The sequence below is a fragment of the Orbicella franksi genome, chromosome 1 (assembly GCF_964199315.1).
Source record: "Orbicella franksi chromosome 1, jaOrbFran1.1, whole genome shotgun sequence".
NCBI classification, from domain to species: Eukaryota; Metazoa; Cnidaria; class Anthozoa; order Scleractinia; family Merulinidae; genus Orbicella; species Orbicella franksi.
In genome coordinates, this window is record NC_138145.1 from 5,743,713 (window position 1) to 5,756,137 (window position 12,425).

At 39.5% G+C, this 12,425-nt stretch overlaps 1 pseudogene; it reads left to right on the forward strand.

Annotated features, from left to right (window-relative positions):
- Positions 1–5,085: 5,085 nt before the first annotated feature.
- Positions 5,086–11,989, forward strand: LOC145475029 (uncharacterized protein F54H12.2-like; annotated as a pseudogene).
- The last annotated feature ends 436 nt before the right edge of the window (positions 11,990–12,425 follow it).

The window sequence follows — 12,425 nt, forward strand, 5'->3', positions numbered from 1 at the left end:
AATCAGTGATGAGATTTATATTCTGACCATTCACAACACTTCATGACCATGTATGGAAATCAGGTATACACCAATGAGAACGAATCTTTTTTCTATATAAGAGATGAGTATTTTTTCTTCTTGTTATACTTGAAAAATGTCTGACAGTAAGACAGCGGTAAAGCTTGAAGAGAAGACTATGGATGACTATGATCTCTTTTGCAGACTTGCAGCCTTCCAATTGCACTTGGGAAGTGCACAGGATAACCTACGAGCTCTTAAAAAGTTGAAGAAAAACGAAGACAAGATGTATCACCTAGAGTTTGGTGTGGCCTCTCCTATCTATCACTTTCTTCAGAAGCAGTTGTGTGAGTGGGGTAAGAAAGGTTCTCACTTGGTACCAGAGGCAGATGATATTACAAAGTATCAACCCACTCTACTCTACAACAAACAACAGTTGAAGAAAAAAGAACTAGATGACTACAATGGAAGTAAATTCCCAATTCACAAGGGACGAAAGTTGGAAAAAGATGACCTGGATGAGATTGAAGAGGATTTGAAGAAGTGGGTTTGTGAGTTCAACGAGAAGCTTCAGTTGCACAAGACAAAGCAGTTTAGAGACGAACAGCATCGTCGGTTTCAGTTGGAGTTTTCTTTGGTGACAGGTTTGTACTATCGTATACAGCTTCACCTGATTGACTGGGGCAATCGTTCTCATCATCCTCATCTGGATTCAGTGGGTGCATATTATGATTCACTGGGTGTGAAGTTCAATGATGAACCGTTACTGACAAAAAATGTGATGTCCGTGGAAAAATATGAGGTGACAGTGGAAGAGGAAGAAGAGGCAAGAGAGGCAGAGGCAAAGGAAGATGAGGTTTGCCAACAACACTTTCTAATGTCCCAAGGGTTGAATGGAGATGGGAACCAGCGGTGTATTCCCATGTGACTTCCATGTCATCGCACTTTTCGGCCAATCCACGATGTCATGACTTGTAATATATTGGAATCTTTTGACGTTGAAAAATCAGTTTACCTTTGGTCTTCAGTGACACTAGTTGCACGTTAGATTTCAGTTTTTGCATTATGTCTTGTTTTGCTAACACTGTAAAGAACTGTGAGGGTGATGTTATGTTGTACACCAATAGTAACCAGATTTATGACTTGGTCAAGGACTACATAGAGATTGCAGTGCATCCAATGATTGGAAGTTTGGAGGGACCAGACAAAGGTGATCTGTTCATCTTTGACTTTTTGAACGAACATTTTGCTGAAGATTTCAAGATAAAAGTGAGTGATTTGGAGCAAAAGAGACCTTCATGGAAAAACACCGTCATCCCATTCATTATACAACAGCATCAACCTGGTGGAAATCCCCTTGGTTTGTTCTTTTTTGATACCATATGGCACGATGTGAGCTACGACATTGAAACCGATACCATCCATTTCACTAAATCTGCTTACGACCCATCAGAAATCAGCAGAGGTGATATCTTGTTTGCCACTCAGGGTCTCGTTTGGAATAGCAAGAATGCCATTGAAGAGCTTCTCACACCGGCTCGTTGAGCTCATCACATCTCGACCAATGTGACTCACAGGATTTCCAATCAGAGGAACAACTGGGTATTCAGGTTACCTACACCCTGTACCAATTATGAACTAGATGTCTCTATTGAGAACACTTTCGTTGGATTGTTTCAGAACATGGAAACATGGAAAGACCGTTTCTTTTATGCCGAGAGGAGTGATGACCAAAAACTGTGTGTTGAGTGTGAGGAGGATTTGAAAAAAGCTCTGTATTACAGTGACTATGATGAAGCCTTAAAATGGCGTCCCCATTGTGAAAATGGCATAAAACAATGTAAATATTTTCAATCCGATGTTTTTGACTTTGAAGAGGGTTTGGTCACACTTAAGTTTTGATTTGATTTGAGGTAAACTATAAAATGCAAATGTTAGTTTGATTAAAAGTCATTTGACAACATGGGTTTGTTCTTGTCTCATTACTCTCGTGGGGATTGGAGCAATACGTGTGATAAATGTAGAAGTATTCTTGCATGCAAAAAAGATGAACGCAAACTCGTACCAAATGAGTACAGTGACGACCCCGTTTACGAGTTTGAAGAACTGAGACCTTTGGAGGGTAGCGTTTTTAGATTCATCGTATTCTGTCTTTGGCTAGAAAAGCAACCGCTTTCCTATTATCAGTGTCAAAGAATCATAGCGCATCCTTACGCTTGGAAAATTTCTGTCCACCGTGTGAATTGGTGTACACCATGAAATTCAAGAAAAAATCCATTTCCTTAGCTCAGGTGCAACGTTTGTATAGAGATCCTACGAAACCCGGTAGTTTAGGTGGGTTGAGTCGTTTTGCTAAAACCAACAAGATTCCTGTATCTTTAGCTCAAAAAGCTTTGGAAGCAGATTTGGGGTACACGTTACATAAACCTGGACGTCGTCACTTTTAAACTTCCCCGGTCATGGTATTTGGTATCTATCAACAGTGGGCAGCAGATTTGGTAGAAGTTGCTAACATTTCCAGGTACAATAAAGGAACAAAGTACCTCCTGATGGTGATTGACGTGTTTTCAAAATTTGGATGGGTGGAACCCCTTAAATCTAAGACGGGTCAAGTCGTGACAGAGGGTTTCAAGAAAATATTGAAAAGAAGTAAGGGGAGAAAACCCGTCAATTTACAAACAGACGATGGTAAGGAATTTTACAACAAGACCTTTCAGACCTTGAAGCAAAAGAACGTTTACCATTTTTCTACCAGTGGGGATGCAAAGGCAGCTGTGGTTGAGCGTTTCAATCGAACTTTGAAAGAACGATTGTACTGTTACTTTACGGTGAAGAACAGCCTTTCGTTTCTCGATGTTTTGCAGAAACTGGTGAGTGGTTACAACGCTTCGAACCACAGGAGCATTAAGATGGCCCCAAAGAAAGTGTCGAACAAGAACAAATTAGAAGTGTGGAAACTTTTGTACCTTAATCGATTGAGTTCTAAGAAAAGAAAGAGTAAGTTCAAGAAAAACGACAAAGTACGATTGAACAAAAAGCATCGTCCTTTCAAGAAAGGTTATCTCCCTGGATGGACCGAGGAGGTGTTTATCGTGGCTCGAGTGAATCGTGGAGTTGTACCTACTTACAAGTTGAAAGAATGGAACGGTGAACCCTTGGAGGGTACTTTTTACGAAGAGGATTTACAGAAAGTCAATGTGTCCAATGATGACTTGTTTAGAGTGGAGAAAATTATCAAGCAAAAGGGTACCAAGGTTCTCGTACGATGAAAAGGTTGGCGTGCTAAATACGACAGTTGGATTCCAAAGAAGTCAGTCTATGTAAAGGTGTGAATACAAGCAGTTTTTCATTTGAAACAAGTATGGAGACAAGTGCAACAAGCGACGACTTTTACCTCACGTTGTTGAGTAATTCTTCGACTCTAAAATTCCCAACAACAAAGCGAACAGTTTTCAAAACAGATTACCTCGTCAGATCAATCTGGAAGGATGATGGAAAGCGGGACTCAGTAGTGTTTCGTTACCTGATTCTAGTTTGTTTCACCTCAAATTGAATCCTGACGAACAGGATTTGTTTAGAGTAGGCTATTTGTTGACTTCCACGTCTGCCCCCTCCGGTGCTCAGCCTACTGATCTTAGACACAGTCTTTACAGTCACGCAAACCTGAAAGAGTTGTCTCCAGACGTGAATGGAGTGGAGTTCATGAAATCGGTGACCAATTTTTTTGACGAAGATAGAATTGGCGACTTGGTGGGAGCAGATGATGAAAAGTTTTCTCAAACCAACTCACAAGATCAAGAGGAATCACTTTTCTGGAAGTTCAAGTGGGAAGGAGACGAATTGGTCACGGATAATGAAAATGTGTACAGAGGAGACCGCTCTTCTTTGAGAGCGGTTCACCCCTACTTTTACATAGAAAAAGACTTGGCTAAAAAAATGGGGTGGATAACGACAGACTCTAGTGGCGTGTATCACCTAGGACCCACCTTGAAGCAAGAACTCTTTGACCCTTACTTGGTTCTGAATCTTCAGGACTCGTCTGATCCAGGTGATCTTTATGAAAATAACTCCAACTCTACTAATTATCGTCGACGTGTTTTTTACACGGGGGATGAGTTATTATGGACCAGAGGATCATGGGAACATGCTGAGACTTAGTTACAGGTGTAACTGGCAATTCATCAATTTGAATGCAGCCTTCAATAATGCCATGGGAAGTAGTTCTCGTTCCCTCATGATATACAGCGACGTTGCTAGTAGTTCGTTTGTGGGAAACCAAGTGACCGATTTGTTTCGAGAGTTTAGTTATCAAAGAGTTGGAAAAGGCATTCAATACTTCGAACCGGTTCACATCCATTACGTTCCACTTCGAAAACACACTCGAGATTATAAAAGTGGAGGTGAGTGAAGTCGATGGTCAATTGGTTCAACTTGGAGCTGGAAACACAACTGTCATGATTCACTTAGTCAAGCAATGAAAGGTTCTGGTTTAAAGAGGTTTCATCCCGATCAGGTACAAAAGGGAAGTGGATTCATACAAGATTTTACTAAAGCAGCTGTCTTAGAAGGCTGGAAAGGTTTAAAAACGGGTGGATTTCCTTTTGTACCTAACATACCAGGTGCTGTTCATGGTGTAAAGACGGGAGTTAGAAAAGCTGCTAAATGAAAAGCTGACAATTTAGCTGACCGTACACATAAAAGAGTCAAAAGGAAAATCAAAGACATCTTTGGACCATGAACACCCCATTTCTTCCTCCAATGAATCCCATCTATTCCCAAAGAGTTCTCAGGGTTCCACCTATCATGACTTATGGTAAAAGACGATCTCAACAAGGTGGAGCCATGAAACGAAACAAACGACGATTGGTAGATAAGATTGCCGAAGGAGCCAGCATGTTTTTGTCTGGTCCTGCACTGTCATTTGCTTCGTTGGGTTTGAAATTGGGTGGCCAAGCATTCAAAGGAATAAGCGATAACTACAAGTATTATAAAGGAAGACAACGAGGTGGTGGATTATCACACCGTAGGAAACGTCGAACAGTGAAGACAAAAGCTAAGAGAGGTTGAAGACGAAGAAGATAGATCATGTTGGACATTGCACCTCATGTAGGTTCGGCAACAGTGTCGAATCCGTCACTGAATATCTTTGAGATTCCACTGATGGATCTTAGTGTTTACAGTAGGCGATATGTAAAAATCAATCCGTTCACCACTGGAATTAATCCAGTGACGTTTCAGATCGATCCTCAGGAAGACTACATCGACTTTACCCAGAGTTACTTTGAGTTTGAAGTGGGTTTCAAGAAAGCTGCTGGAGGTAATTTGGTGGCTGCTGAAGATGCGTTTCCAGTGAACAACCTGGCTCATTCCATGATCAAACAGCTCAACGTTTGATTGAATCAAACCTTGATTAGCGAACAATCGGACACGTATGCGTACAAAGCTTACATCGAGACTTTACTTCACCACGACCGACAAGATGGTGAAACAATCCTGACTCCCGAGGGTTGGGAAAACTACGTGGACGTCCCTCCATTATACACAGCAAACAATTTGGATGATGCAACTCCTAATGTACAATGGACTGCTTTACCTGAGAACCAAAAAACAAGCATCACCAAAGCACGAGGTGAATGAGCCAAATATGTAGGAGGCAAGAAAAACATCATGAAATTCAAACCTCACTCGGAACTGTTCAATTTGAACAAGTTGTTGATACCAGGCATACAGATTGACTTGTAGATTTACTTCAACAATCCTGACTTCTACTGGAGTTCTGTTGGTATAGCAACAAGATTGACTGAAGCTGACATCAAGGTGAGCTTGGTTCTCTGTCAACTCAGAATTAACCCTGACGTTTACCGAGAATTGGCGGTTAGGAGACTGGGGAGCAATGGCGGAGTGAGACGTGTTTTCTTAAGCCACCCGCCTTAAATTCAATTGCTCTGCGGATTTTAATGGCCAAAACTCTGGAGGAAACACTGAACAAACGGAAAACTAGAGTGTCTTCGTCAGACGAATCTTCGATATCGAACGCTTCTCCAGAAAGCAAAAAATTGAAAAGCGGCGAGCACGCTGTTCGTGTTCATGAAGTAAGCGAGCTAGACACAGAAGAAGACGTAAGTTTACCGGCCTTGAATATGACCGAAGAGTTTAGCGACACACTTCAAAACATTTTAAAGAAGCTAGACAAACTGGACAGTATTGAAAAATCAATGAAAGATTTTCAAGCGACTCTTTTGAAACTTGAAGGATGTGTGCAAAATTTAGAGAGCTGTCACGCCACCACAAGACGCGATGTTGATGATATTAAAGAGAGCTTGAATTCATTCGAAGCAGATCGCCAAGAAGCTTCGCAGAGTCTAAAAAAAATGCAAGATAATACCAACACGAAGTTAAAAAGCCTGGAGGAGGAGAACCTTAAGCTCGGAGCCAGAGTTAAAGAAGTAGAAGACCAACACCTGTATCTTGAAGCCTACTCTAGACGTGAAAATTTGAAATTCGAAAGCATTCCAGAGGACGACACGAGCAGAGAAGATACAGAATTGGTGCTACGTTCTTTCCTCGAAAGGGATCTTGGCTATGTTGATGCTGCCTCGGTAGAAATCCAACGAGTCCACCGCCTTGGTAAGAAGAAAGAAGGGAAACCGCGGCCTGTTCTAGCAAGATTTCTGAGATTCAAGGATTGTCAAAGCATGCTCGCTTTAGGTCCCCGACTGCGAGAAACCAATTTTAAGATGTATCAAGATCTGCCTTTTGAGATCGTGGAGCGGCGGAGGGCACAAATGGATACCTTTAAGAAGGCCAGGAGAAACAACATCCCGGCTTCATTTAGCAAGGCACAGCCCGACAAGCTGTTCATCCGAGGTAAATTTTGGCCTTTGGGTAAGGAACTTGAACTGTAAGCATAATGTGTCCATACATAGTTTTCTATTTGTTGTTGTTGTTATTATTATGCCTGATAGATTCGGCCTCCGCTACATCTAGAACTAATATTAGGCGGCTCTAAAATGAAAAATACGAACAAAGTAACGAATGCAACCGTATTCCATCAGCAGTCTTCTAATATTATTGATTTTAAGTGTGTTTATGTGTAGATATGTAAATATTCGTATTTTTGATTTATTTTGCCAGCTTACACTTTCAAGGTTTATTTCAGCAATGCACTTGAGCGTCTTCGATCAAATTATTTTTAACAAAATATATGAGAAAAATGGATCTCAGAATAGGATCGATTAATACTCGGGGACTAGGAGACAAGTTTAAGAGACGTGAAATTTTCAACTGGCTCAAATGTAAAAAAATGTCGGTATATTTTATCCAAGAAGTCCATTGTACGGAAGACAATATACATGATTGGAGAGCTGAATGGGGTTACCAGGCATTATTCAGCTGTTGTTCTAGTAACAAAGCAGGTGTAGTCATACTTTTTAACAATAATTTCAGTTTTCAGCTCTTGAAAGCTTACACCGATCCCAAGGGACGATTCATAATATGTGACCTGATTACAAATGGAAAACACATAACCCTAGCAAATATATACGCTCCAAACGAAGATGATCCGAATTTCTTCACCTCTGTTTTTAATCAGCTACTCGACTTTAAATGCGAGGAGATAATTGTTGGTGGAGACTTTAACCTAGTAGTGAATGTTGACAAGGACAAAAAAGGTGGTCTTGCCAGATCCCACAAAAAATCGCTGGAAGTGATAAACGATTTCTCTGTAAACCTGGATTTAATAGATGCATGGAGAGTTTTAAACCCTGAGAGTTCCAGATTCACGTGGCGACAAAAGAAACCTGAAGTTCACTGTAGGCTCGACTTTTTCCTAGTAAATCAGACTACATTTTGTAACACCGTCAGTGCGGACATATTACCAGGATACAAAACGGATCATTCCATGATTACATTACAAATCTCGCTGCATTCTAACAATAGAGGACGAGGCTTTTGGAAACTTAACACCTATTTTTTAAATGACATTGAGTATGTTAATCGGATAAAATCAATCATAAAACAAACCAAGGTTGAATACGTGCAAGATGATACTGTTAACCCTAATTTACTATGGGAAATGGTTAAATTGAAAGTGAGAGAGGAGTCCTTGAAATATGGAACTTCTAAGAAAAAGAAACTCGCTAGAAAAGAGGAGGAAATAGAACAAGCAATCGCAACTCTTGAAAAACGTCTTCCTGAATTTAGTGGCGACAAAACTTGACGAGAACAAGTGTGGTCGGACCTTGAAACAAAGAAACGCGAACTGGCGGCAATAATAGAATACAGGACAAAAGGAGCAATTTTAAGATCTAAATCTCAATGGTACAATGAAGGTGAGAAAAATACCAAATACTTTCTCAATCTGGAAAAGAGACATTGTAAACAAGGAACAATAACCCAGCTCAAAGTCAATGACAACGACCTCATTAGTACAGACAAAGAGATCTTAAAAGAATGTGAATCGTTTTACCAAAATCTTTACAGTTCTAATGTAGCTATTTACAACCAAGAAGGGGCTTTCTTCTTTCCACAGCAAGAAAACAAAAAGGTTTTAAATAACGATGAACAATCTCTCTGTGAGGGCGAATTAAGGAAGAATGAATGTTTAGAAGCGCTGAAAAGTATGGTGACAGATAAATCCCCAGGAACTGATGGTCTCCCCTGCGAATTCTACAAAGTGTTTTGGAATGACGTGGCGGAAATTTTGATACACTCTTTTAATTATTCCTACGAAATTGGAAAGCTCTCAATATCACAAAGGAGGGGCATTATTAAGCTCATACCAAAAAAGGATGCTAACCTTAATTCAATAAAGAACTGGCGACCTTTAACGCTTTTGAATTGCGATTACAAAATTGCAACAAAAGCTATTGCAAGCCGCATCAAAACTTTCCTGCCAAAACTTGTTTCTGACGATCAAACCAGCTTCATTAGAGACAGATTCATCGGAGAAAATATTCGTTTAATAGACAGCGTCATCAAATTTTCAAAAGCAAACAATATGCCGGGACTGCTCCTTTTTCTTGAGTTTGAAAAAGCCTTTGATACCCTAGAGTGGCCCTTTATTCGTAAAACCTTCCAATACTTTGGTTTCGGCCCATCACTGCTGAACTGGTTAAAAGTATTTTACTGCAATAGCGAAAGCTGTATTTTAAACAATGGATGGGCAAGTAATTTCTTTGAGCTCAACCGGGGAGTCAGGCAAGGTTGCCCTCTGTCACCGTATCTATTCATTCTCTCTGTGGAAGTACTCGCCAATGCAATTTGCCAAAAAAAAGAAATCCGTGGCATAATTGTAAAGGACAAAGAAATTAAACTTAGCCAATATGCAGATGACACGACCCTTATTTTAGACGGCTCCGAAGAATCCTTTCTAGAATCTTTGAAGATAATAGACTATTTCGGTGATATATCCGGCCTCAGACTTAACAGCAAAAAGACAGAAGCTTTGTGGATCGGTGCAAGTGCGGATTGGGATTTTAAACTTTGCCCTGAAAAAGACTTCAAATGGCCAAAAAAAAAAGTCAGAGCATTAGGGGTATGGTTGTCAACAGACCCTGATGTAACTATATCTTTGAATTACAAAGATAAAATAGAAAAAATTAAATTGATTCTGGGATGCTGGAAACTTCGCAGACTTGGCCTTTTAGGTAAAATTACTGTTTTAAAAAGCTTCATAGCTTCACAACTGGTATATATTTTCTCTCCTCTGCAAACAAATCATACAGCAATAAAGGAGATAAATGTAATGTTTTACAACTTCTTATGGAATGACAAAGGCGACAAAATAAAAAGAAAGGTAATAATTAATGATTACTCAGAAGGGGGACTTAAAATGATTGATATAACCTCCTTTAATAGATCTCTCAAAGCCACATGGATAAAGAAGTATCTAGATAAGGAAAACAATGGAAGCTGGAAAAGATTTTTTGACTCAGAACTTGAAAAATATGGAGGTGAAGTAACACTAACTGGAAATCTAAACATAAAAGACAGTCGTAACATTATTAAAGTATCAGATCCTTTTTTGAAAGAAATTCTTGAAATCTGGTTAGAAGCCAATTATGAAGAAAAGATTGTATCAGACTATCACTTTCGGTCATCGCCCTTATGGTATAATTCACTAATAAGAGTTGGGAATAGACCAGTGTTTTTTAAAGAATGGTTCCTCAAAGGAATAACAAAAGTAGAACATTTAATGGATGACTCCGGAAAGTTTCTCTCGCTCACTGCTTTCCAGACTATACATGACCTGACAGCCCGACCTTTAACCTTTCTTGGAATCATTTCTTCAATAAAACTTCTTCAAAGATATATACCCCATAACATCAGAACCTCTATTAAACATGAAAATTTCTTGTCAAAATTTTTAAAAAGCAGAAAACCTAGTAGACTAGTATATAAGAAACTTGTATCAGGAAAAAGTGAACCACCCAATCAAAGTCAACAAAAGTGGCAGGAAGACGTCACTCTCACAACAAAACAAGAGCTCAACTGGAAAGAGGTTTACCAAATGGCTTTTCAATGTACAAAGAGCACAAAACTTATAACTTTCAATTTTAAATTTCTTCATAGAAGAATATCAACAAACAACTTCTTGAAAAAAATTGGTCTCGTCGATAGCGAGAAATGCACTTTCTGCGAAAGAGAAACAGAGAAACTTGTACATTTATTTTGGGCTTGCCCAAAAACTCAATATTTTTGGAACAATTTTGAAGTATGGCTACAGTCTTGCCAAGTTATTGCCAAGGAGACACCCTTAGAGCCTGATACAGCACTGGGCCTAAGGCCGGATAGCTCTAAACATAAACTCCAAATTAACTTCTGCTGCTTAAATGCTAAATATTACATTTGGCTATGTAGACAGAAAAAATGTTCTCCAAAACTAAATGATTTCTTACTGTATTTAAAACATATCTATGAAATGGAAAAAAATACAACTACAATCGTTTTAAAAAAGTGGGAGCCTCTGTTGCCTCTTTTATAGTCTCTTGACAACTCGACCCTAGTCCCCTGAAAACGAAAATAAAAATGAAAGGAAAAGAAACAAGGCGCATATATATATATACCATGCATATTTTCTGTAATTTGCAACTCGGAATGTACATTAGTGACAGGAGTAAACTGGTATGATCTTACCGTGCTAGAACTGTAAGTAGCGCAAGTAATCTAATTACGTTGTATTGTAAGCAGTGTAGGTATTAGTATTGTTAGTAGCGTGAGTATGCGTATTATATAGAGTAAGTGTTAGTATCGTAAGTGGCGTAAGTAATAAGTTTTTTGTAAGTAGTGTAAGTAACTACATTAATATTGTATTGTAAGTAGTGTAAGTAGCATTTAAAAAGAATAAAGAAAAAATAAATAAAAAAAAAAAAAAAAAAAGAATTGGCGGTTAAGATGGAATCCTCGAAGGTAGTGAGTTACCCCACAGTAAGGAGTGAGATCAGAACTTACAGTTTTGCAAATGACAGGAGACAATATGAAATCAATAACCCTTGGCAGGGTAGAGGACCCAACTTGGTGGTAATGGGAATAGTGGACACCCGAGCCTTCAATGGTGATTACGCTCGAGATCCCTTTTGCTTTCAAAAGATGAATTTGGGAAGTATCAAGCAACTCTTCAGAGGAGAGGAATACCTGTATGAAACCTTAGAAATCAAGCACGGCGGTAATGATTTGGACAATCGAGGCTATTTCCGATTTCTCCAAGCTACCGAATGTTTCAAGAAGGATCGAGGAAACATGTTGACGGAGAAAGACTGGGGCACAAATAGAAACTGCACACTCTTCTGTTTTAACAATGCAGCCAACGGTGATCTCTTCAGTTCAGTCCTGAATCCTAAGCAGTTGGGAGAAATCCGTTACATTCTCAACTTTGGAGGGAATCCACCGGCTAACTTCACAGTCATCTTGTTTGCCGAATTTGAGAATCTCTTGGAAATCGACAAGAACAAAGCCGTCACCTACGATGTGTATCAGCGTTAACTATGCAAAAGATTGCTCTGACTGACACTCAATTAGACGAACTTGTTGCAAGTCAACCAATATTACAACAGTATTACGAAGGAACTTATGCCTGTGACGAATTACCCAGGAAACCCGTTAAAAATAGACCGGCTGCCTACATCGTGAACACAGATCCAGCAGGTCAACCTGGTGAACACTGGATAGCTCTTTGGACACGAGATGGAGTGTGTGAAATCTTCGATAGTTATGCGGTACCTTTAGACGTGTACGGACAAAAAACAACAGATCCTCTTTATGCATGGTTGGAAAAATGGTGGAAGATGAATGTCAAGAGAAACGCACATGCCCTTCAGTCTCTTAGTAGTAAAAGTTGTGGAGACTATACCTTCTTTTTGTTGAACAGAGCCCAGGGAAAAAGCATGAACGACTTTCAGGACATGTTTACTCGAAGAGATTACAAA